Source organism: Triticum dicoccoides, chromosome 2A (assembly GCF_002162155.2).
Source record: "Triticum dicoccoides isolate Atlit2015 ecotype Zavitan chromosome 2A, WEW_v2.0, whole genome shotgun sequence".
In the NCBI taxonomy this organism is placed as follows: Eukaryota; Viridiplantae; Streptophyta; class Magnoliopsida; order Poales; family Poaceae; genus Triticum; species Triticum dicoccoides.
The window spans coordinates 276596174-276621770 of record NC_041382.1 but is presented as its reverse complement, the minus strand read 5'-3'; positions in this window follow the sequence as shown (position 1 = coordinate 276621770).

Below are 25597 nucleotides of genomic sequence, written 5' to 3'. Positions count from 1 at the left end.
TATTTGGCACTGCCACAAAAAGTTTGGAAGGCATTTGAATTAGTTTCAGTTTTTCATAAATTGAAAAGCATTTAAATGAGTTGTTTCAACACTATTTTAATTGCTATAGCCCATTTAGCATTATGGTGTTGTGGTTTTCCTTAACAATTATTTGTTATGGATTATTTGTTAAACGGTGGACTATATTGCAACCATGTTTGTGAAACTTTAAATTTCACTTGCAATTTAAATTTAAATTTGACTTGGGCTTTAACCAAGAGAGATTAAGTTTAGTAAAATGGGATGACGTGTCATCATTAGTCAGGGATTCACTGTAGCATAATTATTGGGGTGTTATACCCGACATTGCTGTCCAACCCTGAACCAAGTTGCCAAGAAGGTTGATCATGCCACACGCAAATTTGCCGATTAAATGCTCGACATTACCCCTCGTATGATTGAGACAAACGAAATGGATAGACACAACGGGGAAGATGTAGCGCCCAAGATGCGATTCTATCACAATCACGTGATGAATTCATGATCAGGGCACAATCGCATTTCAAGCACATAGCAAGGTGGATATCATTACAACATACCATGTATTGAATAGATGAGAATACAAGATAAAGGCTTACACTCGCCACAAGTCACAACATGAATACATCAATACATAGCAACTATCAAACAGAAGAGCAGGATCCGACTACCGATGAAATCAAACAAAAAGAAGAACGACATCCACCCTACTAATCCGAGGCTCCCCCGACCCGGAACCTATTCCCTTGATCGAAGAAGAAGAAGAAGAACTCCAAAAGCAATCAAGCATCGCTCTCACGTCAGATCATCGCATTACCTGTACCTGCAACTGTTATTGTAATAATCTGTGGGTTGCGAGGACTCAGCAATCCCATTACCATGGGTATGAAGACTAGCAAAGCTTAATGGGAATGGAATGGATAAGTCGTGAGGTTGCAGCAAACGACTAAGCATTGTATGATGTCTAACTTACGAGTACAAGAGTAAGATGAGAAACTACGCAAACGGTCGCAACTGTTAATGATCAAGAAGTGATCCTGAATTACTTAAGTTCAAACATAACCCAACCATGTTCTCTTCTTGACTCACTCAAAAAGAGACAGTCACGGTTACACACGCGTTTGGCGTATTTTAATTGAGTTTAGTTCAAGTCCACTACAACCGGATATTAACAAATTCCCATATGCCACATAACCACGAACACGGCTCTAGAAATTTTAAACCCTGCAGGGGTGTCCAACTTAGCCCATGACAAGCTCACGATCCACGGAGACAATACTCCATCGCGAGACCCTCTGACCATACTCGGAATCCCGGTGCACAAGACATTTCGACAATGGTAAAACAAAACCAGCAAGACCCCCTGATGCACCGACCTAGCCTGATAGGATTCGCACATATCTCGTTCTCAGGGTACACCGAATGGGTAAGACGTCAAGTTGGTTGAGACCCTGGTTCCCCAGGGGACGCCGGACATCGCTCGGTTTGGACCAACACTCATGAGGAGCATTGCCCCAGCCGGGGGTTGATTAAGAGTCCTCGGGTGCTAGCCGGTCCCTATGCAAGTTTTAGTTGTTATTAGGAAAATGGTAAAACCAAAGTTGGGCCTTGCTGGAAGAGTTTTATTCAAACTAAACTATCAAGAGGGGCCCATCAACCCTCACCATGTTAGGGACGCAAAATCAAGGAACATAACACCGGTATGACGGAAACTAAGGCGGCAAGAGTGGAACAAAACACCAAGCAAAAGGCTAAGCCTTCCACCCTTTACCAAGTATATAGATGCATTAATTAAATAAGGGATATTGTGATATCCCATGATATCCATGTCCCAACATGGAACAACCTGCAACTGCACCTACAACTAGCAACGCTATAAGAGGGGCTGAGCAAAGCAGTAACATAGCCAAACAACAGTTTGCTAGGAAGGGTGAAAAGGTTAGAGGCTATCATGGCAATTTGGGAGGCTTAATAAACAAGTGGTAGGAAGCGCGGCATAGTGATAGCATCGAGAAAACTAGCATAGCAAAAGATAGTAATGAGGTCCAATGTGACGGTCATCTTGCCTGAAATCCAGCTAGGAAGAAGACCGAATCCATGAAGTAGACGAACCAACGTAGTCGAACGAATCCTCACAAATCGCAACTTGACTGGAACTATCGAGAAGAAGCACAACCGGAAAGAAGCAAACAACATGGTAAACCAACAAGCATAAACATGGCATGATGCACAAACAAGTATGATGCATGTCCGGTTTAAATATGCATGGCATGGCAAAGTGCAACAAACAATACTACAAATTAAGTGGAGCTCAATATGCAACGAGTTGCATATTGACGAAACACCACATTCAAATATTAATTAGCTCTCGTTATGAACCCAACAAGTTTAAATGTTCTTAACATGGCAAGAGGTGAAGCATGAGTAAACCAACTATTTAGACAAGTTTAAATGAGGCCGGAAACAACAAACAACAATTCCGGTAAATCCCCATATGCATATTTTGAATTTTGGTACTGTTCTGCCCTAAATATCTTAATGTTGTTAAACATGCAAAGTAATGTCACCGTGTTAAACTATGCATTTTTCTACCCCATTTACATATAAAGATTATTAAATTCAGAGCTACGGTTATTTAGTTATTAAATAAATCATTTTAGCATGGCATTTGAGCAAATTTAATCGAACAGCATTTTAAACATAGATGAAAGTTGGATATTATGAAACTAGATGAAATTATTAGTATTTTACTTGTTTAAATCATTTTAATCCGATGCACGACTCATGAGTTATTATATGCATGAAATGCAAGGGTTTTTATGCAAATTTGGTGTTCACGGGATAATAGGAAAAAACCGTTTAGGCAGGAAAAAATATAGAACTAGGCTGAATCTGGTGCGCTGCTCACATTGGGCCCAGAGGAGAAGATGGGCCGGCTCGATTTGGTGGAGAGGGAGGCTGGAAGGGGCGTTGGGCCTAGGTGCTTGTCCATGTTGGCGCTGGAACGGGTCAACGCAGGGGGCGGCAGCCGCTCGCTCGTTCGCTTGAACCAAATGCAACAGAGGCGTGGCTCTCGTCGGGAAGAAGCAGGACGGCGGCAGATGGGCGGAGCTAGGCACAGGAGCGGCCAAGCCTTAGGGCGCGGCTGGACGGGAGGCTGGGCCTCCGACGAGGTGAGGTTTGCCCACGCGCTGACCCACGGTCAACACGACCACGAGAGTGGGCGAGCGGGAGGCTTGATGCTGCGTGCGTGCGTTTCTAGGAAGAACGGGGTCGCAGCGCCGGTGCTTCCGGCATGCAGGCGAGATGGAGAAGGCGGGGATCGGCCGGGGAAGAGGTGATGCTCGACGCGGGGCTGCTGGATCTGGTCGGCGGCGAGATGTAGTGATGCCTTGTGGTGCTCTAGTGGCTGACAAGCAAACAACAGCGAAGCTGGTTACACGGGAAAAAGGAGGGAAATGAAGGAGAGAGAGAGAGAAGAGAGCACGCAAGGCGGGCTTCACCGGACCTAGCGGTGCCAGCGCCAGGCAGGCAAAGCGACGGAGCAGCAGGTGCCGAAGACGGCGGCGACGGGACTTCGAGGCCGAGCTCTGATCATGGCGGAGGTCGTCGATTCCTGTCCCTAACGAAGAGAGACAGACAGAGAGAGGTGAGACAGATAAGAAAGAGAGAGAGGAAGGAAGAGAGGGAGCGGTCGTGCTTGAGCACCGAACAAGGTAGGGAGGAGGCCGGCGGCGTGGACGTGCAGGGCGGCGGGGACGTGCTCGGTGCTCACAATCCATTCGGGGTCGATCAGAGGAGAGAAGAGGAGGCACGGCCTCAGCATCCTCAAGCATACGGGCGGTGAGGAGGCAAGGCGGTGGTGGCTGCAGGCAAAGAGAGGAGCTTGGGTGCAGTCACAGCCTTGTGCTCCGCTGACGGTGACTGGTCGCCGGCGCGGCTGGGTTCGATGGCAAGGCGAGGAGCGAGGGGAGCTCTAGTGTGGGTGAGGTGGAGTTGGATCGAGGGATGCTCTGGTTGGCCGGGCGTGCAAATTGGGAAGGATCAGTGGAGTGCGCTTGTTGGTGGGTTTGGATCGGGAGGGATCCCAAGGAGGAGGAGGCAGCGGGCTGGCGGCGGCGGATGGGTGGGACAAAGTCCCTAGGTTTTAGGGTTGGTCTAGTTTACATAGGAAGTGGGCTAGGTTTAGGGGTTCTCGGTCCCTCCGATCGTAATCGAACAGTCCGAGAAAATAGACCAGGGAGGTCCAATAGAGAAACCGAAGACATTAAGGAGATGTTTGCGGATGATCCGGACGCATCGGAAACGGCAGCCCGATTCGGGTTTGGGGAAGTTTCGGACGCGCATGAGGAGTCTGGCAAAAGGCCACTGAGACAAAGGGGTTGACGGGCTCAGAGAAGAGAGTGGTCCAGTTAACCTGAGAGGAGGTCAACAGGGACAAGGAGGAAGCAGCAACTACGAGAGGATGCAAGTTTTGAAAACAATGATGACAACGGAGTGCCCATGCAATGCAGATGATGCGATGATGGATGCAACAAACAAATAAATCACAAGGTGACAACGAAATAACTGGAAGGCTTCTGGAGCTCGGTCTCGGGTCGTTACAACTCTCCTCCACTTACAAGAGATCTCACCCCGAGATCTAGAGATGGCACCAGAAGAGGAAGAGAATAGGTAAAACTAAGTTGCTTCTTCGACAAACGAGTGAAACCACGAACCTTGAGAGGATAAACAATTTGAAATAAAGAAGACAATTGATATGAACGAAGTTGAAAACACTCTAGTGGAAAAGAGAAATAAGGAACATTACAAGAACCTTGTAGGTTGAAAGACATAAGAAAAGGGTTACAATGGACAAGAAGTACATTTAAGCCCTCCGGTTGACGAGATGCACAAGGAACGATAAAGAACAATTACGTCAACACTCTAGTTGGAAATGGAAGGGATAAAATATGAACTTAGCAGAATGAAAGCACTTGGATGAGACTCCGGTTAAAAGAGGAATGATAGACACAACACTCTGGTTAAATGGATAAGTAATAAAAGAACATGATCTTGACAAAACAAGACAATAGGTTGAAGAGAGCAACATCGCAGTGCCTCCGAAACAAATGTAAGAATGGAATCAAAAGAATGGAGAAGGAAACAACATGTTCTACCTCAAATTAATTTGAGAGAGCATCCTTAAAAAGAAGGAATGAACGGAGTTGTCAAAAAATCAACAATGAAAAGAACAAGCTTGTTGTGGGCTTATGGAAAACATCTCCAAATTATGAGGTGACAACCGGCCACTAACGGAAATAATTGATTAGATTGAGATTAACAAGGAGATGAAAACTTCTTTCGCCAAGAGGATAGGAGAAACCTTTGATCATTGATAGACACCACAAATAGCAGCATTCCTTAGGGAAGGCTTTAGGTGAAATCTTTACCAAGATAACTCCAACGAAGAGATTGATGGATTTAAAATACCTCATTCTTGACAACAATCATGAAACACGAAGGGAAATTGTCAAGAACTACATAATACCACCTCAAGATAAGGTAGAAGTGCACTTTGAAATGCAAGATGAAGAATGATCGAACTCCTCAAAACAAAACATGTGTTGAGCACCATGTTTATTTTAGAGTATAGCTTGGCGGATCATAACTTCGAGAGAAATCTTGAAGAACAATTGACGAATTAAAGGAGACCTTGACGAACCACCATGTAGAGCCTCCATGATGAACTTTGGTAATAAAATAATGATAGAAAATAATTGAAGGTTGAAAAGATCAAGAGTTGAAGACTTGCAATGATCTAGATGGAGCTTCATGATGATATAACCAAGAAAAACATGGAACTCCAGAAAACAAAGATAAACAATTGAAACCAAGAATTTTGATGAACCTCTGAAATAAGTAATTGAATTTACTCAATGAAACAAGAATGAGAATTACATTATGTCTATCCTTCATGAATTAAATTGATGACCCACAATGGATTTGGCATACTACTCATTCTTGTTGAAAAGGATTAAAGATAGAGCTATGGCGCAAACTAGGAAAATCTTCAATGAACACCGGTGGATTGGAAGGAACTCATGAGTTGATACAATACAATGGAAGAGGGATCTTGGACGAACCACTGTAAGAATTGAAAACAAACGTGGCAAAGGGACGAATCCCCGGGAAGAATTAGAAAACGAACGAAGATACTTGAAGCAATTTAGATACAAGAGAACGAAGAAATCATGAGCTGACTAGAGAATACTTGAATGATGCACCGGTAAGATTTGGAGAATGAGAGCTGAAAGCTGAGAATGAGTAATTCTGAAATGCTGGGCTCCGGAGATTCAAACTGAAAAGACTCCTGAAATGCTTAAGATGGATATGAAAAGAATTCTCACGATTGGAAACAATTTGAGAGGATGGCATCCGGCTTGAACTACAAATTTTCGAGAGAATACACAAGATTGAAGAGAAACTCTTCTTCGGTCTTCAGAATCTGGGAATGACGACGAGAAACACCACCATGAATTGTTGAGGCACTCCGAAATAATGAATAAGGAAAAGTTGAGCGGAAGATGTAAAGAATTTTAAAGCGGTCCTCGAGAAGGCATCTGACTGATGAAAATTCATTCTTATGTCACACCTTGAAAGGATTTGAGAATAACTCAAGAAAAATTAGAAGAGTCAGGTAAGATCCTGGGAAAAGACGTGTGGGTTAGGGCCCACTCAAAATAAACACCGTCGAAATGGTTGCTTGAAAAGGAGATTGCTCCGGTTGAATTAGATGGCTTGAATGAGAGTAACCTCGAAATAACTCGAACGAATTAAGAATGGAAACATGAATCTTCTGAGATATCTTCAGCACTCTGGATACGAATAGAGAGAGGTGAACAATTATGAGAGGCTTAGATAAGAACTTCCAACATGGAAATCATGTGAAAAAAAAGGAAGAGATATAATCAACACTGAAGCTTGAATTTAGTCCACCAGGAAAGAACATAGAATGAAGAATGATGAGCTTTTAGAGCATCTTCATGAGAACCACCGGGTAAGAACATTGAAGGAAAAGAATGGAGAGACTTTACATGAATAAAATGGATACTTGATTAAGCAATCTGAGTCCTTGAAGAAAAAAGGGTGGGAGGGTAGGAAAACAAAGGAAACTTGGGGATGGATGAAACGAACAACGTTGGGAAAATGAGAGGTGATCTTGCAAATGGGGAGAATGATGGGATCATATCGAAGAGAAGCGCACCGGTTGGAAATAGAATCGGAATGACAATCTTGATGGCCAAGAAGGATTAGCACTCCCATAGAAACATGAGAATACCACTTGGAAAAGATATGGAATCAACACTTGACTTCGAAGTATCTCGAATACCACAAACAAAACAAAACAAAGGATTTGGCTCGTAGAATAAGACGGAAACAAACATATGATAGAGATTTCGTCCGAAATTATCATGATGGGGCCCACACGGGCTCGATCATACAGCACCATCATGTACAAGGCAGTGCACATGATCATACGAAGCATCCCCGAGTCAGCATAGCCAAGGACTCTTTAAGACACTATGTGACCACTGTAAAACCAACCGTGGATAGGCGGACCACTAGACGTCGAGCCCCAATCTCATAGCATGCATCTGTCGAAAAGATATCCTAGGTAACTACTTGAATTCTCACCTATTAACTCCTGAAACTTTCTGGTTACGCAATCTAGTGTTGGGGATACAGGGAGGCACATATATCTCACACAACAAACAAATCCTACACTCCAACTTTATCCATCCATCAACACATAACCAAGAAAACCTTGGAAATCATGTACCTCAGACCTTCAAAAACATCTGATATACTAGATGTGGCAATACATCTAATCGCTCTCCCCAGTACTGGGTGTCGTCAAACTAATGTCACCACAAAGAGCATAGAAGTGTTTTCGATGTCAGCGAACTCTGGTATTCCGGAATTGAAATGATTAACACTGTGACAAAAACACCTTGGAGCTCAACTCCCCGGGACACTGCCACAACCCCTAAATGTCAGGAGGCACCAAGACAGAATTCTTGTCACAATAATATCACAACGATCCAACAATACCCACATGATCCTGAAGATAATTTGAGTGAAAAAGAGGAGAGTGAAGTCAAAACATCTACGTTAGGAGTCTTCACCAGAGTGGTGAAGGGGATAAGGTGTAAAAAGAATTCCTACTCTCCGATATATAACTGGCCTCAAAATAGTTTTTTCTATACTTGACAACGGCAGCGGTTCTATCAATCAAGAGTGCTCCGAAGGTCGATAAGGCTCTGATACAAACTTGTAGCACCCAAGATGCGATTCTATCCCAATCACGTGATGAATTCATGATCGGGGCACAATCACATTTTGAACGCATAGTAAGGTGGATATCATTACAACATACCATGTACTGAATAGATGAGAATATAAGATAAAGGCTTACACTCGCCACAAGTCACAACATGAATACATCAATACATCAATACATAGCAACCATCATACATAAGAGCAGGATCTGACTACAGATGAAATCAAACGAAAAGAAGAACGACATCCACCCTGCTAATCCTAGGCTCCCCCGACCTGGAACCTATTCCCTTGGTCGAAGAAGAAGAAGAACTCCAAAAGCAATCAAGCATCGCTCTCACGTCAGATCATTGCATTACCTATACATACAACTGTTGTTATAGTAATCTGTGAGCCACAAGGACTCAACAATCCCATTACCATGGGTATCAAGACTAGCAAAGCTTAATGGGAATGGAAAGGATAAGTGGTGAGGTTGCAGCAAGTGACTAAGCATTGTATGATGGCTAACTTACGAGTACAAGAGTAAGATGAGAAACTACGCAAACGGTCGCAACTAGTAATGATCAACAAGTAATCCTGAGCTACTTACGTTCAAACATAACCCAACTGTGTTCTCTTCTCGACTCACTCGAAAAGAGACAGTCACGGTTACAAACGTGGTTGGTGTATTTTAATTGAGTTTAGTTCAAGTCCACTACAACCGGATATTAACAAATTCCCATTTGCCACATAACCACGGGCACGGCTCTCAAAAGTTTAAACCCTGCAGGGGTGTCCCAACTTAGCCCATGACAAGCTCACGATCCGTGGAGACAATCCTCGATCACGGGACCCTCCGATCAGACTTGGAATCCCGGTGCACAAGACATTTCGACAATGGTAAAACAAAACCAGCAAGACTCCAGATGCATCAACCTAGCCTGATAGGAGTCGCACGTATCTCATTCTCAGGGTACACCGGATGGGCAAGACGTCGGGTTGGCTGAGACACTGGTTGCCCAGGGGACGCCGGACATTGCCCGGTTTGGACTAACACTCATGAGGAGCATTGCCCCGGGGGTTGATTAAGAGTCCTCGCGTGCTAGCCGGTCCCTATGCGAGTTTTAGTTGTTATTAGGTAAATGGTAAAACCAAAGTTGGGCCTTTCTGGAAGAGTTTTATTCAAACCGAACTGTCAAGAGGGGCCCATCAACCCTCATCGTGTTAGGGATGCAAAATCAAGGAACATAACACCAGTATGATGGAAACTAAGGCGGCAAGAGTGGAACAAAATAAAGCTAAGCCTTCCACCTTTTACCAAGTATATAGATGCATTAATTAAATAAGGGATATTGTGATATCCCATGATATCCATGTCCCAACATGGAACAACCTGCAACTGCACCTGCAACTAGCAACGCTATAAGAGGGGCTAAGCAAAGCGGTAACATAACCAAACAACAGTTTGCTAGGAGGGTGAAAAGGTTAGAGGCTATCATGGTAATTTGGGAGGCTTAATAAACAAGTGGTAGGAAGCACGACATAGCGATAGCATCGAGACAACTAGCATAGCAAAGATAGTAATGAGGTCCAAGGTGATGATCATCTTGCCTGAAATCCCGCTAGGAAGAAGACCGAATCCATGAAGTAGACGAACCAACATAGTCGAACGAATCCTCACAAATCGCAACATGACTGGAACTATCGAGAAGAAGCACAACCGGAAAGAAGCAAACAACATGGTAAACCAACAAGCATAAACATGGCATGATGAAAAACCAAGTATGATGCATGTCCGGTTTAAATATGCATGGCATGGCAAAGTGCAACAAACAATACTACAAATTAAGTGGAGCTCAATATGCAACGAGTTGCATATTGACGAAACACCACATTCAAATATTAAGTTAGCTCTCATTATGAACTCAACAAGTTTAAATGTTCTTAACATGGAAGAGGTGAAGCCTGAGAAAATGAACTATTTAGACAAGTTTAAATGAGGCCAGAAACAACAAACAACAATTCCGGTAAATCCCCATATGCATATTTGAATTTGGTATTGTTCTGCTCTAAATCATATTTTAATGTTGTTAAACATGCAAAGTAATGTCACCATGTTAAATTATTCATTTTTCTTCCCCATTTACATATAAAGATTATTAAATTCGGAGCTATGGTTATTTAGTTATTAAATAAATCATTTTAGCATGGCATTTGAGCAAATTTAATCGAATAGCATTTTAAACATTTTAAACATAGATGAAAGTTGGATATTATGAAACTAGATGAAATTCTAAGCATTTTACATGTTTAAATCATTTTAATCCAATGCACAATTCATGAGTTATTATATGCATGAAATGCAAGGGTTTTTCTGCAAATTTGGCGTTCAAAATATAATAGGAAAAAAAACATTGAGGCAGAAAAAAATATAGAACTGGGCCGAATCTGGTGTGCTGCTCACATTGGGCCCAGAAGAGAAGATGGGTCGGCTTTGTTTGATGGAGAGGCAGGCTGGAAGGGGCGCTCGGCCTAGGCGCTTGTCCACGCTAGTGCTAAAACGTGTCAACGCAGGGGGCGGCAGCCGCTCGCTCGTTCGCTCGAACCGAACGCGACAGAGGCGTGGCTCTCGCTGGGAAGAAGCTGCACGGTGGCTGACAAGTGCGGCCGGGCCTTGGGGCACGGCTGGAGGGGAGGCTGGGCCTCCGACGAGGTGAGGTTGGCCCACACGCTGACCCACGGCCAACGCGACCACGAGAGCGGGCCAGCGGGAGTCTTGGCGCTACGTGCGTTTCCAAGAAGAACGAGGTCGCGGTGCCGGTGCTTCCGGCATGTAGGCGAGATGGAGAAGGCAGGGATCGGCCGGGGAAGAGGTGATGCTGAACACGGGGCTGCCGGATCTGGTCGGCGGTGAGATGCAATGATGCCTCGTGGTGCTCCGGTGGCTGACAAGCAAACAGCTGTGAAGCTGGTGAAGGAAATATGCCCTAGAGGTAATAATAAAGTTATTATTTATTTCCTTATATCATGATAAATGTTTATTATTCATGCTAGAATTGTATTAACCGGAAACATAATACATGTGTGAATACATAGACAAACAGAGTGTCACTAGTATGCCTCTACTTGACTAGCTCGTTAATCAAAGATGGTTATGTTTCCTAACCATGAACAAAGAGTTGTTATTTGATTAACGGGATCACATCATTAGGTGAATGATCTGATTGACATGACCCATTCCATTAGCTTAGCACCCGATCGTTTAGTATGTTGCTATTTCTTTCTTCATGACTTATACATGTTCCTATGACTATGAGATTATGCAACTCCCGTTTGCCGGAGGAACACTTTGTGTGCTACCAAACGTCACAACGTAAATGGGTGATTATAAAGGTGCTCTACGGGTGTCTCCAAAGGTACATCTTGAGTTGGCGTATTTCGAGATTAGGATTTGTCACTCCGATTGTCGGAGAGGTATCTCTGGGCCCTCTCGGTAATACACATCACATAAGCCTTGCAAGCATTGCAACTAATGAGTTAGTTGTGAGATGATGTATTACGGAACGAGTAAAGAGACTTGCCGGTAACGAGATTGAACTAGGTATGGGATACCGATGATCGAATCTCGGGCAAGTAACATACCGATGACAAAGGGAACAACGTATGTTGTTGTGCAGTCTGACCGATAAAAGATCTTCGTAGAATATGTAGGAGCCAATATGAGCATCCAGGTTCCGCTATTGGTTATTGACCGGAGACGTGTCTCGGTCATGTCTACATTGTTCTCGAACCCGTAGGGTCCGCACGCTTAAGGTTTCGATGACAGTTATATTATGAGTTTATGAGTTTTGATGTACCGAAGTTAGTTCAGAGTCCCGGATGTGATCACGGACATAACGAGGAGTCTCTAAATGGTCGAGACATAAAGATTGATATATTGGACGGCTATATTCGGACACCAGAAGTGTTCCGGGGAAGTTTCGGATAAAACCGGAGCACCGGGGGGTTACCGGAACCCCCCGGGGGGTTAATGGGCCTCATGGGCCTAAAGTGGAGAAGAGGAGGGGCTGACAGGGCATGCCGCGTGCCCCCTCTCCCCCTAGTCCAAATTGGACAATGAGGAAGGGGCGGCGCCCCCCCTTTTCCTTCTCTCCTTCCCCCTCTCCTACTTGGACAAGGAAAGGGAGGGGAGTCCTACTCCCGGTAGGAGTAGGACTCCTCCTGCGTGCCTCCTACTAGGGCCGGCCACACCCCCCCTTGTATCCTTTATATACGGAGGCAAGGGGCACCCCTAGACACAAGTTGATCCACGTGATCATATTCTTAGCCGTGTGCGAAGCCCTGCGACGGTAGTACATCAAGATCGTCAACACGCCGTCATGCTGACGGAACACTTCCCCGACACTTTGCTGGATCGGAGTCTGGGGATCATCATCGAGCTGAACGTGTGCTAGAACTCGGAGGTGCCGTAGTTTCGGTGCTTGATCGGTCGGGCCATGGAGACGTATGACTACATCAACCAAGTTAACGCTTCCGTTGTCGATCTACAAGGGTACGTAGATCACACTCTCCCCCTCTCGTTGCTATGCATCACCAATATCTTGCATGTGCGTAGGAATTTTTTTGAAATTACTACGAAACCCAACAGTGGTATCAGAGCCTAGGTTTTATATGTTGATGTTATATGCACGAGTAGAACACAAGTGAGTTGTGGGCGATATAAGTCATACTGCTTACCAGCATGTCATACTTTGGTTCAGCGGTATTGTTGGAAGAAGCGGCCCGGACCGATATTACGCGTACGCTTACGCGAGACCGGTTCTCCCGACGTGCTTTGCACATAGCTGGCTTGCGGGTGACAGTTTCTCCAACTTTAGTTGAACCGAGTGTGGCTACGCCCGATCCTTGTGAAGGTTAAAACAGCACCAACTTGACAAACTATCGTTGTGGTTTTGATGCGTAGGTAAGATTGGTTCTTGCTTAAGCCCGTAGCAGCCACGTAAAACTTGCAACAACAAAGTAGAGGACGTCTAACTTGTTTTTGCAGGGCATGTTGTGATGTGATATGGTCAAGACATGATGCTAAATTTTATTGTATGAGATGATCATGTTTTGTAACCGAGTTATCGGCAACCGGCAGGAGCCATATGGTTGTCGCTTTATTGTATGCAATGCAATCGCGCTGTAATGCTTTACTTTATCACTAAGCGGTAGCGATAGTCGTGGAAGCATAAGAATGGCGAGACGACAACGATGCTACGATGGAGATCAAGGTGTCGCGCCGGTGACGATGGTGATCACGATGGTGCTTTGAAGATGGAGATCACAAGCACAAGATGATGATGGCCATATCATATCACTTATATTGATTGCATGTGATGTTTATCTTTTATGCATCTTATCTTTCTTTGATTGACGGTAGCATTATAAGATGATCTCTCACTAATTATGAAGAAGTGTTCTCCCTGAGTATGCACCGTTGCGAAAGTTCTTCATGCTGAGACACCACGTGATCGGGTGTGATAGGCTCTACGTTCAAATACAACGGGTGCAAAACAGTTGCACACGCGGAATACTCAGGTTATACTTGACGAGCCAAGCATATACAGATATGGCCTCGGAACACGGAGACCAAAAGGTCGAGCGTGAATCATATAGTAGATATGATCAACATAGTGATGTTCACCAATGAAACTACTCCATCTCACGTGATGATCGGACATGGTTTAGTTGATTTGGATCACGTAATCACTTAGAGGATTAGAGGGATGTCTATCTAAGTGGGAGTTCTTTAAGTAAATTAATTGAACCTAAATTTATCATGAAACTTAGTACCTGATAGTATCTTGCTTGTTTATGCTTGATTGTAGATAGATGGCTCGTGCTGTTGTTCCGTTGAATTTTAATGCGTTCCTTGAGAAAGCAAAGTTGAAAGATGATGGTAGCAATTACACAGACTGGGTCCGTAACTTGAGGATTATCCTCATTGCTGCACAGAAGAATTATGTCCTGGAAGCACCGCTGGGTGTCAGGCTTGCTGCTGGAGCAACACCAGATGTTATGAATGTCTGGCAGAGCAAAGCTGATGACTACTTGATAGTTCAGTGTGCCATGCTTTACGGCTTAGAATCAGGACTTCAACGACGTTTTGAATGTCATGGAGCATATGAGATGTTCCAGGAGTTGAAGTTAATATTTCAAGCAAATGCCCGGATTGAGAGATATGAAGTCTCCAATAAGTTCTATAGCTGCAAGATTGAGGAGAACAGTTCTGTCAGTGAGCATATACTCAAAATGTCTGGGTATAATAATCAGTTGATTCAATTGGGAATTAATCTTGCAGATGATTGCGTCATTGACAGAATTCTCCAATCACTGCCACCAAGATACAAGAGCTTTGTGATGAACTATAATATGCAAGGGATGAATAAGACTATTCCCGAGCTCTTCGCAATGCTGAAAGCTGCGGAGGTAGAAATCAAGAAGGAGCATCAAGTGTTGATGGTCAACAAGACCACTAGTGTCAAGAAAAAGGGCAAAGGGAAGAAGAAGGGGAACTTCAAAAAGAACGGCAAGCAAGTTGCTACTCAAGAGAAGAAACCCAAACCTGGACCTAAGCCTGAAACTGAGTGCTTCTACTGCAAGCAGACTGGTCACTGGAAGCGGAACTGCCCCAAGTATTTGGCGGATAAGAAGGATGGCAAGGTGAACAAAGGTATATGTGATATACATGTTATTGATGTGTACCTTACTAATGCTCGCAGTAGCACCTAGGTATTTGATACTGGTTCTGTTGCTAATATTTGCAACTTGAAACAGGGACTACGGATTAAGCGAAGATTGGCTAAGGACGAGGTGACGATGCGCGTGGGAAACGGTTCCAAAGTCGATGTGATCGCAGTCGGCACGCTACCTCTACATCTACCTTCGGGATTAACATTAGACCTAAATAATTGTTATTTGGTGCCAGCGTTAAGCATGAACATTATATCTGGATCTTCTTTGATGCGAGACGGTTATTCATTTAAATCTGAGAATAATGGTTGTTCTATTTATATGATTAATATCTTTTATGGTCATGCACCCTTAAAGAGTGGTCTATTTTTATTGAATATCGATAGTAGTGACACACATATTCATAGTGTTGAAGCCAAAAGATGCAGAGTTGATAATGATAGTGCAACTTATTTGTGGCACTGCCGTTTAGGTCATATCGGTGTAAAGCGCATGAAGAAACTCCATACTGATGGACTTTTGGAACCACTTGATTATGAATCACTTGGTACTTGCGAACCGTGCCTTATGGGCAAGATGACTAAAACACCGTTCTCTGGTACTATGGAGAGAGCAACAAATTTGTTGGAAATCATACATACAGATGTATGTGGCCCGATGAATATTGAGGCTCATGGCGGATATCGTTATTTTCTCACCTTCACAGATGACTTAAGCAGATATGGGTATATCTACTTAATGAAACATAAGTCTGAAATGTTTGAAAAGTTCAAAGAATTTCAGAGTGAAGTTGAAAATCATCGTAACAAGAAAATAAAGTTTCTACGATCTGATCGTGGAGGAGAATATTTGAGTTACGAGTTTGGTGTACATTTGAAAAAATGCGGAATAGTTTCGCAACTCACGCCACCCGGAACACCACAGCGTAATGGTGTGTCCGAATGTCGTAATCGTACTTTACTAGATATGGTGCGATCTATGATGTCTCTTACTGATTTACCGCTATCGTTTTGGGGATATGCTCTAGAGACAGCCGCATTCACGTTAAATAGGGCACCATCAAAATCCGTTGAAACGATGCCTTATGAACTGTGGTTTGGCAAGAAACCAAAGTTGTCGTTTCTGAAAGTTTGGGGCTGCGATGCTTATGTGAAAAAGCTTCAACCTGATAAGCTCGAACCCAAATCAGAGAAATGTGTCTTCATATGATATCCAAAGGAGACTATTGGATACACCTTCTATCACAGATCGGAAGGCAAGACTTTTGTTGCTAAGTTTGGAAACTTTCTGGAGAAGGAGTTTCTCTCAAAAGAAGTGAGTGGGAGGAAAGTAGAACTTGACGAGGTAACTGTACCTGCTCCCTTATTGGAAAGTAGTGCATCACAGAAACTGTTTCAGTGACACCTACACCAGTTAGTGAGGAAGCTAATGATGATGATCATGAAACTTCAGAACAAGATACTACTAAAACTCGTAGATCAACCAGAGTGAGATCCGCGCCAGAGTGGTACGATAATCCTGTTTTGGAAGTCATGCTACTAGATCATGATGAACCTGTGAACTATGAAGAAGCGATGGTGAGCCCAGATTCCGCAAAATGGCTTGAAGCCATGAAATCTGAGATGGGATCCATGTATGAGAACAAAGTATGGACTTTGGTTAACTTGCCCGATGATCGGCAAGCAATTGAGAATAAATGGATCTTCAAGAAGAAGACTAACACTGACGGTAATATTACTGTCTAAAAAGCTCGACTTGTCGCAAAAGGTTTTCGGCAAGTTCAAGGGATTGACTACGATGAGACCTTCTCACTCGTAGCGATGCTTAAGTCTGTCCAAATAATGTTAGCAATTGCCGCATTTTATGATTATGAAATTTGGCAGATGGATGTCAAAACTGCATTCCTGAATGGATTTCTGGAAGAAGAGTTGTATATGATGCAACCAGAAGGTTTTGTCGATCCAAAGGGAGCTAACAAAGTGTGCAAGCTCCAGCGATCCATTTATGGACTGGTGCAAGCCTCTCGGAGTTGGAATAAACGCTTTGATAGTGTGATCAAAGCATTTGGTTTTATACAGACTTTTGGAGAAGCTTGTATTTACAAGAAAGTGAGTGGGATCTCTGTAGCATTTCTGATATTATATGTGGATGACATATTACTAATTGGAAATGATATAGAATTTCTGGATAGCATAAAGGGATACTTGAATAAAAGTTTTTCAATGAAAGACCTCGGTGAAGCTGCTTACATATTAGGCATTAACATCTATAGAGATAGATCAAAACGCTTAATTAGACTTTCACAAAGCACATACCTTGACAAAGTTTTGAAGAAGTTCAAAATGGATCAAGCAAAGAAAGGGTTCTTGCCTGTGTTACAAGGTGTGAAGTTGAGTAAGACTCAATGCCCGACCACTGCAGAAGATAGAGAGAAGATGAAAGATGTTCCCTATGCTTCAGCCATAGGCTCTATCATGTATGCAATGCTGTGTACCAGACCTGATGTGTGCCTTGCTATAAGTCTAGCAGGAAGGTACCAAAGTGATCCAGGAGTGGATCACTGGACAGCGGTCAAGAACATCCTGAAATACCTGAAAAGGACTAAGGATATGTTTCTCATATATGGAGGTGACAAAGAGCTCATCGTAAAAGGTTACATTGATGCAAGCTTTAACACTGATCCAGACGATTCTAAATTGCAAACCGGATACGTGTTTACATTAAACGGTGGAGCTGTCAGTTGGTGCAGTTCTAAACAAAGCGTCGTAGCGGGATCTACATGTGAAGAGGAGTACATAACTGCTTCGGAAGCAGCAAATGAAGGAGTCTGGATGAAGGATTTCATATCCGATCTAGATGTCATACCTAGTGCATCGGGTCCAATGAAAATCTTTTGTGACAATACCGGTACAATTGCCTTGGCAAAGGAATCCAGATTTCACAAGAGAACCAAGCACATCAAGAGACGCTTCAATTCCATCCGGGATCTAGTCCAGGTGGGAGACATAGAGATTTGCAAGATACATACAGATCTGAATGTAGCAGACCCGTTAACTAAGCCTCTTCCACGAGCAAAACATGATCAGCACCAAAGCTCCATGGGTGTTAGAATCATTACTGTGTAATCTAGATTATTGACTCTAGTGCAAGTGGGAGACTGAAGGAAGTATGCCCTAGAGGCAATAATAAAGTTATTATTTATTTCCTTATATCATGATAAATGTTTATTATTCATGCTAGAATTGTATTAACCGGAAACATAATACATGTGTGAATACATAGACAAACAGAGTGTCACTAGTATGCCTCTACTTGACTAGCTCGTTAATCAAAGATGGTTATGTTTCCCAACCATGAACAAAGAGTTGTTATTTGATTAACGGGATCACATCATTAGGTGAATGATCTGATTGACATGACCCATTCCATTAGCTTAGCACCCGATCGTTTAGTATGTTGCTATTGCTTTCTTCATGACTTATACATGTTCCTATGACTATGAGATTATGCAACTCCCGTTTGCCGGAGGAACACTTTGTGTGCTACCAAACGTCACAACGTAAATGGGTGATTATAAAGTGCTCTACAGGTGTCTCCAAAGGTACATGTTGGGTTGGCGTATTTCGAGATTAGGATTTGTCACTCCGATTGTCGGAGAGGTATCTCTGGGCCCTCTCGGTAATACACATCACATAAGTCTTGCAAGCATTGCAACTAATGAGTTAGTTGTGAGATGATGTATTACGGAACGAGTAAAGAGACTTGCCGGTAACGACATTGAACTAGGTATGGGATACCAACGATCGAATCTCGGGCAAGTAACATACCAATGACAAAGGGAACAACGTATGTTGTTGTGCGGTCTGACCAATAAAAGATATTCGTAGAATATGTAGGAGCCAATATGAGCATCCAGGTTCCGCTATTGGTTATTGACCGGAGACGTGTCTCGGTCATGTCTACATTGTTCTCAAACCCGTAGGGTCCGCACGCTTAAGGTTTCGATGACAGTTATATTATGAGTTTATGAGTTTTGATGTACCGAAGTTAGTTCGGAGTCCCGGATGTGATCACGGACATAACGAGGAGTCTCTAAATGGTCGAGACATAAAGATTGATATATTGGACGGCTATATTCGGACACCGGAAGTGTTTCGGGGAAGTTCGGATAAAACCGGAGCACCGGGGGGTTACCGGAACCCCCCGGGGGGTTAATGGGCCTCATGGGCCTAAAGTGGAGAAGAGGAGGGGCTGCCAGGGCAGGCTGCGTGCCCCCTCTCCCCCTAGTCCAAATTGGACAAGGAGGGAGGGGCAGCGCCCCCCCTTTTCCTTCTCTCCTTCCCCTCTCCTACTTGGACAAGGAAAGGGAGGGGAGTCCTACTCCCGGTAGGAGTAGGACTCCTCCTGCGCGCCTCCTACTAGGGCCGGCCGCACCCCCGCCCCCTTGGATCCTTTATGTACGGAGGCAAGGGGCACCCCTAGACACAAGTTGATCCACGTGATCATATTCTTAGCCGTGTGCGGTGCCCCCTTCCACCATAGTCCTCGATAATATTGTAGCGGTGCTTAGGCGAAGCCCTGCGACGGTAGTACATCAAGATCGTCACCACGCCGTCGTGCTGACGGAACTCTTCCCCGACACTTTGCTGGATCGGAGTCCGGGGATCGTCATCGAGCTGAACGTGTGCTAGAACTCGGAGGTGCCGTAGTTTCGGTGCTTGATCGGTCGGGCCGTGGAGACGTACGACTACATCAACCAAGTTAACGCTTCCATTGTCGATCTACAAGGGTACGTAGATCACACTCTCCCCCTCTCGTTGCTATGCATCACCATGATCTTGCGTGTGCGTAGGAATTTTTTTGAAATTACTACGAAACCCAACAGCTGGTTACATGGGAAAAAAGGGGAAATGAAGGAGAGGAAGAAGAGAGCTCGCAGGGCGGGGTTCACCAGACCTAGCAGTGCTAGCGCCAGGCAGGCAAAGTGGCGGAGCAGCAGCTGTCGATGATGGCAACAACGAGACCTCGAGGCTGAGCTCTGGCCATGGCGGAGGTCGTCGATTCCTGTCCCTGACGAAGAGAGATAGACATAGAGAGGTGAGATAGAGAAGAAAGAGAGAGGGGGAGGAAGAGAGGGCGCGGTCGTGCTTGAGCACCGGACGAGGTAGGGAGGAGGCCAGCGGTGTGGACGTGCAAGGCGGTGGGGACGCGCTCGGTGCTCACGATTCATTTGGGGTCGATCAGAGGAGGGAAGAGGAGGCACGGCCTCGGGCATCCTCGAGCATACAGGCAGTGACGAGGCAAGGCGGTGGTGGCTGCAGGCAAAGGGACGAGCTCAGGCGCAGTCATAGTCTGGTGCTCCACTGACGGCGACTAGTCGCTGGCGTGGCTGGGTTCGATGGTGAGGCGAGGAGTGAGGGGAGCTCCAGGGAGGGTGAGGCGGAGTTGGATCGAGGGCTGCTCTGGTTGGCCGGGCATGCAAATCAGGAAGGATCAGTGGAGTGCTCTGGTTGGTGGGTCTAGATCGGGAGGGATCCCAAGGAGGAGGAGACAGCAGGCTGGCGGCGGCAGACGGATGGGACAAAGTCCCTAGGTTTTAGGGTTGGTCTAGTTTATATAGGAAGTGGGCTAGGTTTAGGGGTTCTCGGTCCCTCCGATCGTAATCGGACGGTCTGAGAAAATAGACTAGGGAGGTCCAATAGAGAAACCAAAGACATTAAGGGGATGTTTGGGGATGATCCGGACGCATCGGTAACGACAACCTGATTCGGGTTCGGGGAAGCTTCGGACGCGCATGAGGGTTCTGACAAAAGGCCACAGAAACAAAGGGGTTGATGGGCTCAGAGAAGAGAGCGGTCTGGTTGACCTGAGAGGAGGTCAATAGGGATAAGGAAGAAGCGACAACTACAAGCAGATGCATGTTTTGAAAACAATGACGACAACGGAGTGCCGATGCAATGCAGATGATGCGATGATGAATGCAAGAAACAAATAAATCACAAGGTGACAACAAAATAACTAGAAGGCATCTAGAGTGTTGGTCTCGGGTCGTTACAGAAGAAGAGATCATAAAATGTCAAATAGCATGGATCATGTAAGCATGCACGAAAAAGTCATGTTGAATTACCTCAAGGGGACAAGATGGACTTGAACGGACATCCATCCACTCGGTCAAACTATGCGGGCCACCGAAAAAACTATAGTCGATAGAATGCTTGTCAATTAGCTGCAGATAGTGAAGAGGGGTCAGTACTATGAAGATAGAATGATAAATTATAAAACTAAAGAGAGGTTCCACTCACAAACAGAAAAAGTAATGCACGTATGTTGTAAAAAATAGCAACAAAAAGTAAAAATGTGTATGAAATTGCCATGTATGTTTTCATAAAATTGTCAGCTTATGGAATGTAAATGGTGCAAGTTCAAGCTATTTTACAAAAAATGTCATATCAAAGAATGTGAAAGTACAAAGGGTAGTTGCACAATCAAACATACTACTTAATAAAATGGAAGAGCAACTAACCTGGAATTTGTCATACGATGTCTCAGTTATCTTGTCTGCAGCAAGGACATCCTTAACCACGTCGTAAGCCCAAGTAGAGACGACAAACTTATGTGGGGCCACTCATTGGGACGAGATCGACGGTAGAGAGGTGATACGTCTCCAACGTATCTATAATTTATGAAGTATTCATGCCATGTTTACAACAATTTTATATGGTTTTGGTATGATTTGAATGGAACTAACCCGGACCAACGCTGTTTTCAATAGAACTACCATCATGTGGTTTTTGTGTTGAATGAAAGTTCTCCAAGTAAGCTGGAACTTTTTGACGGTTTTTCTGGAACAAAAGAGACCCCCGAAGCTTCATGGGAGGGCCAGAAGAGCCACGAGGAGGGCACAACCCACCAGGGCACGACTGAGGGGCCCGTCTTGCCCCGGTGGGTTGTGCTCACCTCGAGGCCCATCGTCGCGTGAAACCAATGCCAAAAAATCATATAAATAGATAAACCATCAAAAATAGCCCTACATCAGAAGTTCCGCCGCCACAAGCCTATGTAGCCACGAAAAACCAATCTACACCCCGTTCCGGCACTCCGCTGGAGGGGGAATCATCACCGGTGGCCATCTTCATCATCCCGGCGGCCACCATGATGAGGAGGGAGTAGTCCACCCTCGGGGCTAAGGGTTTGTACCAGTAGCTATTTGATTAATCTCTCTCTCTCTCTCGTGTTCTTGAGATGCCACGATCTTGATGTATCACGGGCTTTTTTAATATAGTTGGATCATATGATGTTTTCCCCTCTCTATCTTATTGTGAATTGAGTTTTCCCTTCGAGATTTCGTTTTATCAGATTGAATACTTTTATGGATTTGAGAACACTTGATGTATGTCTTGCTATGAATACTCATGGTGACAATGGGGTATCATATTGATTCACTTGATGTGTGTTTTGGCACCCAACTGACGGATTCCCGAGGTGACATTGGGGTAATCTATGCATAGGGGTTGATGCATGTTCTCATCTTTGTTTCTCTGGTAGAGATCTTGGGGCACTCTTTGAGGTTCTTTGTGTTGGATTGAGTATTATGAATCTGAAATTGTTTGATGCATATTGTATAATCAACTCACGGATACTCGAGGTGACATTGGAGTATCTAGATGACATTAGAGTTGGTTGATGTGTATCATATGGTGTTATTTTAGTACGAACTCTTGGTTAGATTGGTCGGAAAGAATAGCTTGGTGTTATTTTAGTATGAACTCTAGGATAGATTGATCGGAAAGAATAACTTTGAAGTGGTTTCGCACCTTACAAACAATTTATTCTTATGTTCTCCGATAGATAAGAACTTTGGAGTGATTCTTCATCGCACATTGAGGGATGGTTATATGATCCAATTATATTAGCATTGTTGAGAGATTGCACTAGCGAAAGTATGGACCCTAGGCCTCATTTTCAAGCATTGCAATACGTTTGTGCTCCGTTTTATCAATTGTTACCTTCCTGTTTTTTATTGTTCCTATTACGAAAAAAAATATCTACTATCCATATTACACTCGTATTACCATCTCTTCGCCGAACTAGTGCACCTATACAAATTACCATTGTATTTGGTGTGTTGGGGACACAAGAGACTTTTTACTATTTGGTTGCAGGATTGTTTGAGAGAGACCATCTTCATCCTATGCCTCCCACAGATTGATAAACCTTAGGTCATCCACTTGAGGAAAAATTGCTACTGTCCTACAAAACTATGCGCTTGGAGGCCCAACATGAGTCTACAAGAACAAGTTGTATAGTAGACATCAAGAGGTCAAGTTTGTCAATGTACATTAGACAGAAAAACACAAATAAGATGGAGGAAAAAATAGGGCAAACATTAGGTTCCATGATTTAAATAAATGGAAAATCACATATGACACAACGTTTGAAAAAGAAGACGAAAAACACTTGCCATGAGATGAAGGCAGCATCCCTTATTGTACATCTTTCTAGTGAAGGAATCATGCAGGAATTCGGCAATAAACTTGCACCAATTCATGTTAATAACATTGTTTATCTTGTCATGTGATTCAAAAAATACAGCATGCATGGATAAATAACTATTGAAAAGCATGTTAGGATGCACAACAAAAGATAAGAAAAAGGAAAAAGGACATTTACTAGGATAGCAAAGCATTTGTTGCTTGGTCAAATGGATGTGGTAGGTGCAAAGATGGACGAGATTAGGAACATGAGGATATTCATCTTGAAGACATCACCATGGGTTTTCGTACCACCCAATGAAGTTGCAAGGGCAGAGATGAGCAGCATGGACTCCTTGCCGGGAAACAATCAAGGGAACAAGTGTGCCTCAACTTTGTTGTCCACCTGGTAAGGGACGTCCATTCCGCCTCGGGGGACACCAAAGGTGGGGAAAATATAATCCTCATCCAGAGGGAGCCTTCCATGGCCTGAAATGACAAATTCCCTCAAGGCAGGGTAATAAATCCCCCGAAGCCAATCGCACACAATATTCACTAAGTTTGTACATTGAGTGTCCATCAATGCCAGCATCCCCATCTCCGCAGCTGCTGCCTTCTTCCCGAGACTGAATTTTTTGTTAGGTTCTGTTAACCGTTCTTGCAAACCCTATTGTGTGGTTTCTTCTTCTGGAAACAACTGAGCAGGAAAATGAAGGTCATTGGAAATAAAAACTTAAAGTTGTCATTTGTGCATTTGAAATAGAATATCATGTTCACTCGCTAGAATAAAGACATGTGGAAGAACTACAAAAAATACACTTCTGTGATGATACATGTTTGTCATAGTAGGTCGCGTTTTCTGTCAAGCATGTAGATCCATGACGATTTTATGACAGAATCAAGATAGTCATACCTGTGCTGTCGTATAAGTGTTCCATGACATTACCAAAATTATCATCACGGAAGTGTCCACTTCCATGATGATAAATCGCGTGTCACAGAAGTGCTTTCGTCAAGGGTGACCGACACGTGGCATCCACCATAACGGAACGCCGTTAAGCTATCGGGTCGGGTTTTGGATCCGATAACCTGTTAACAGCCCCGGCCAATGGGGATTTTCCACGTGTAAAATCATCATTGGCTGGAGGAAACACGTGTCGGCTCATCGCTGGGACAGATGTCATCCACTCATTGGACAAAAGGCGCCTATGATACGTCAACACGTGGCACGGCCCAACACAGGCCCATTCCTGTAAAAAAGCCGGCCCATTTGACTTGGTCAAAAGGTGGCGGGCCGGCCCATGGAAAGCCTATTAATGGCATGTTTGCATATAGCCCATTTACAACCCGCTAACCCAAGGCCTGTTACGCCCTATTTGAATTAGGCCCAGTAGCATCATCTGGGCCATCCAATATGATTCCAGCCCGTTTTCACTTATGGCCCATATATGGCCCATGACGTCTTTCGGCCCATATGAGGCCCTATGTAACTCTTGGCCAATTAACGACCCGTGGTGAAACTGGCCCGTAATGAACAGTGTATCACTTTACACCCATTAACGGCCTGTGGTGAAACTGGCCCGTAAAGAATAGTGTATCACTTTATACCCATTAACGGCCCGTTATTCCGTTGGGCCGTTTCCAGCCCATGTTATCTTTTGGCCTTCTCAGAGCCCATTTATTCTTGGGCTATTTTCCAGCATTCGTTTGCTTATGGCCCATTACTATCATTTTCTGCTTGTGGGCCAAATTCAGCCCGTGGTTACAGTCGGCCCGTTTGTGGTCCGTTAATACGTTGGGCCATTTTCATAGCGTCATCAAATATGGCCTATTAACGATGGCCCATTATGGTCGGCCATGAACGGACGATTCGTACTCTAGCCCGTTTACGGCCAGAATGCGGTCTGTTTGGCCCATGTTTGGCCAATCGATCATACGGCCTGTATAAGGCCAATTGATGATATGACCCGTAGAAGGCCCATTGTTTCTACGGCCCATAGAAGACCCATTGTTTCTACGGCCCGTAGAAGGCCCACTGTCTCTACGGCCCGTAGAAGGCCCACTGTTTA